This window comes from Canis lupus, chromosome 26 (genome assembly GCF_048164855.1).
Source record: "Canis lupus baileyi chromosome 26, mCanLup2.hap1, whole genome shotgun sequence".
Taxonomy (NCBI): domain Eukaryota; kingdom Metazoa; phylum Chordata; class Mammalia; order Carnivora; family Canidae; genus Canis; species Canis lupus.
In genome coordinates, this window is record NC_132863.1 from 35112778 (window position 1) to 35117413 (window position 4636).

The window sequence follows — 4636 nt, forward strand, 5'->3', positions numbered from 1 at the left end:
GGTTCAACTTAATGACATTTCAACTTTCAAATAGCATGACAGAGGGATGCCTGGGTGGCTCAGCAGTTGAGCATCTGCCTTTGGCCCAGGGCGTGATCCTGGAGTCCTGGGATCAAGTTCCACATCAGGCTTCCTACATGGAGCCTGCTTCTCCCTCTGCCTCTCTCTTTCTCTGTGTCTTTCATGTATAAATAAATGAAATCTTTTTTTTAAAATGGTATGATAGCAATACACATTCAATAGAAACCATACTTTGAATTTTGATCTTTTCCCAGCAGCACTAACCATCTACATTCCACAGCTCTCTTATGTTGGGCAGGGGCTATGAGCACAATTCCCAGTTGACCACCATAATCTGAGGATCAACAGCCTACACACTTGCAACCATTGTCCACCCATGCAACCATTCTGCTTTACACTTCCAGTACAGTATTCAATAAACTACATGGGATATTAAACACTTTATTATAAAAAAGACCTTGGGTTAGAGGACTTTGCCCAACTGTAGGCTGCTCTAAGTGCTCTGAGCGTATTTAAGGTAGATTAGGCTAAGCTAGGATGTTTGGTAGGTTAGGTGTATTAAATGCTTTTTTGATTTATGATATTTTTTATTTACAATGGGTTTATTGGAATATAGTAAGTCCAGGAAGATCTGTATCTTTTCATTTTCTGTAATTTTTAAATATTTTTACTGTAACAGTTTAAAAGACACAAAAAAAGGCACCTGTGTGGCTCAGTTGGTTAAGCATCTGCCTATGGCTCAGGTCATGATCTCAGGGTCCTGGGATCCAGTCCTGCATCAGGCTTTCTACTCAGCAAGAAGTCTGCTTCTCCCTCTCCCTCTGGGCTCTTGCTCTCGCTCTCTCTCTCTCCCTCTCTTTCTCCCTCTCTCTCTCTCTCTCTATTAAATAAATAAATAAATGATATATTTTAAGTAAATAACAGACTCAGAAAATTGTTGACTGGTGTTTGGTAGAATTTATAGTATAATCATCTCACCTATAAAGTCAGTATTTACTTCTATTTCATACATGCTTATTAATGAGTTTAAGCATTCTGCTGTATATTGAGTCAATTTGAGTAATTTCATTTTATGAAGATTTTTATGCTTTTAACCATAAAAATGTACAAACTATTCCCCAGTAAGCTTTTCCTCTTCTCCATGTTTGAGTTCTATCCTTTCACATTCCTATTATTGAAAATGTTTTTTTCTTTCTTGGCCGTTCTTGTCAAAATGTTGTCTTTTTTTAATATTTTATTTATTTATTCATGAGAGACACAGAGAGAGAGGCAGAGACACAGCCAGAGGGAGAAGCAGGCTCCATGCAGGAAGCCTGACATGGGACTCGATTCCAGGTCTCCAGGATCAGGCCCCAGGCTGAAGGTGGCACTAAACCACTGAGCCATCCGGGCTGCCCAAAATTTTGTCTATTTTAATGATACTTTTAAAGTACAAACTTTTCATTTTATTTGACAATCTTAGTGGTTTTTTCTAACTCATTAATTTCAACTACTATCTTCATCAATATCTTGTCTACTTTCTTTATATTTATTTTGCTTTTTTGTTCCATCTTATTGAGTTCAAGCCCACATTAACTTTCAAGTTTTTACATTTATATACTAAATACATTTATATACTAAAGTACTGATAATAATTTATTTACAACTGTTCATTATAGAAATGCTAATGTCCTGAACCAGGAGTAGTCGAGATCCCTAGATATGAAGAAGAAAGGAGGGATGCTGAGGCTCACCAGTAGAACTGTGACAAACCATGACTTTGTATGCTACATGGTTGGGTACCCAAGCACTTAATGTTCTACTCACCAGGCTGATTCTGGACACACCAGAATCCTGCCCAGGCTTGGACCCTGGGGGGATGAAAGAGATGGATTCAACTTCTCCCAAGAGAAGGAACTCCACCCCCAAGATATAATGTCAGCCCAGTCCAGGACTCTCCTATCTGCTGTCTGCAACACCATGAAGCCTAAATGGATCCTCTTTTCTTTGTGTATACTCATCATGTCCATGCCTCTCCAGACGCTTTCAGGCATGCTGTTTCCTGAAAATCTCAGAAAACAATTGTGTGAAAGTGGACATCTTGGAAGTAAGACAAAATAGGAAGGGCAGTCCTGGGGAACAGTGTGAAGGCAATGGTGGTCTAGGCAGCCTGGGTGACAAGCAGGAATGAAGTTCTGCTTTTATATCAAACCATATGGCTCAAGAGAATCTGATTCCAGAAGTTTCATTCAATTCTGCCTATGGATTGGAGAAGGAGGAAGACATAAAATAAAATCAACTTAAGTTTTTTCTAAGGGATTTCGGTGGAAGAGGAGCGGGATCATGAGAATTGGATTAATGTCAAAAGTGTCTAGGAAATCCTTTTATTGGGGTGTGTATATGTATGTGGGTGTATTAGATGTGCTTTAATTCTACTTAACACATACAGGACTACTCTGCATTCTATGGATACAAAGAAGCAGAGGCCATCACTCACAGGCTTAGGGCACTCACATCTACTTACCATGATGAATACATGTGAAATACTGAGTAAATGTAGCAAATTCCCAGTTGTGGGTAAGGGCTGTAGTTGGACTTGAAGAAAACTGACATTAATTCCTTCTTTGTCTCCAACATGGCCATCATTGTTCCTGCTTTGACCACCCACCTCCATGGTCTCAGCTAAGCCAGGTGAGTCTGCATGGTAGGCAAAAAGGGGGATCAGATGGGAGAGGACATAGACACAGGTGGAGGAAAGGAAGATCTTCTGCCAAAATAAGCATTTTAAACCTATCCTTCAGAAGTACATGTAGAGAGCCAAAGATCTTTTTAGCTTGTGTGTTTGCAGGGAGTCTGTAAAAATCAAAGTAAGGGTTCTGACCTGTGGCCTTGGGAAAGCAGATGATGACATATTCAGTTCCAGTGCCTTGGGGAAAGTCTGTGGAGAGTCAGAAAATGAGACCTATTTAATATAAAGTTCTGTGATACAGGGCAGAAGCCTCAGGTCTTTCTTGCTTTCAGCTCTTTAAGCCACCTTATTGTCCCTCTCCAATTACTTCTCAGAATCTCTGACCCAGGCCAGAATCTAAATCATTGCCCTATATCGCATATACAGTGAAATTTATGTTGAAGGAACTCACTCAATGAAAAGGTATCAGGTAGATTCACATGGACTGATGACCATCAGTCATCTGAGTCCATGAGGAAAAGAATGTCCATTTGGCAGTAGAAAAGAAAACCTGACTCCAGGATTCTCATGCCCAGAAATCTGCAACTACCCTCCGCTATTTGGTACCTGTAAGTCAGTTTACACCAGATTCTACTACAACACCTTGACATTTGTGTGTGAGCCCTTCGTCTTCTCTGGCTGTGGAGGCAACAGGAACAACTTTAAACAAAAATATCTCTGTGAAAAATACTGTATTCCTGAAAAGTAAGTCTCTCAACACTTCATCCCACCCCAAATGACAACAACCAAATACTAGAAACCCTGGTTTTTCAGGAAAAAGAAAATAAGAGGCCAGGGGAGATTAAGCAATGGGACAAGAGATTATACCTGGGTTGGAAACAATCAGTCACAGGCACAAATTTCAATGCCTTGGGTCATTTAGTCCAACAAAGCTCTTTTTTAATTGTGAAAATTGAAGCCCAAAGTGAAAACTGGCTAATGACTTCCCAAGCTCATTCAGAAGAAGGACATGGATCCAGACCCCCTAGCTCTCTACCCAGCATCTCACTACTACCACGATGGCCTCATGTCTTTAAGATCCTATCCAACCCTTATTTTTGCACAGGTAAGAGAAGTAGTGAGATTTGGCTGAATAGTTCAGTATCTATAGTGAATGGCCACACAATAGCCTCAGGCTCAAGAGCAGAGACTTCAAAGTATTAATCCTCAGAGTATAGCACTATATTTGCTCATTAACATTTTATGAATGGATTATGGGTCAGGATGTATTATAGGCATTAAAAACATCTCTGAAGTTCTGCTAATGTGCAAAATACCCTGGATTCTACCAAAGACCATAACAATCACTACATTTATTTATTAACAGTGACAGAGGTGGTGGAAAACAGGAGGCTTAACATGACAGAAGGAAGAAACAAGCAAAATGGAATATTCTTCATGCAAAAGTATCCCAAAATAATTCTGAGTAAATAAATTGAAATATTACTGGAAGATTTTCAAATTTAGAATTCTTGCTAATTTCTTTGCCCAGATTTGCCTTTCATATTGATTAGATGTATAAAATTTTAATTGGAAAATTTTTGTATGTCAGACCCTGTCTAAAATCCTTTATCTCTCTCAACCTAGATTCTTCCAATGTAAACTACAGATGACCTACATTGGCACAAACAATGTAATGAGTTAGTCTGTATAAGGACAATCATTATTGATATCTCCTTGGTATGGCCTGCCAAAACTGAGTTTGCTTCTGTATTTTGTCACTGATCCCAGTGGATTTCCATATAAATGGCACTAAAATAATCATCATTAAATTATTTCATCCTCCCCAAATTAATGAGCATTCAACCCTCAACAATGCTCACATTCTAGGGAAATGGCTCCAATGCCACAGATGCCTGCAATATAGAAATTGTGACTTTACACCTGGAAGCTACAAATCTTAAATCA

The 4636-nt window shown here is 39.1% G+C and overlaps 1 long non-coding RNA gene across 1 annotated transcript; it reads left to right on the forward strand.

Moving 5' to 3' along the window:
* The first annotated feature begins 2697 nt into the window (after positions 1-2697).
* On the forward strand, positions 2698-4190 carry LOC140618540 (uncharacterized). Its single transcript, XR_012018637.1, has 2 exons — positions 2698-3433; positions 4056-4190. It is a non-coding gene; the product is annotated as an uncharacterized lncRNA (long non-coding RNA).
* Positions 4191-4636: the final 446 nt, after the last annotated feature.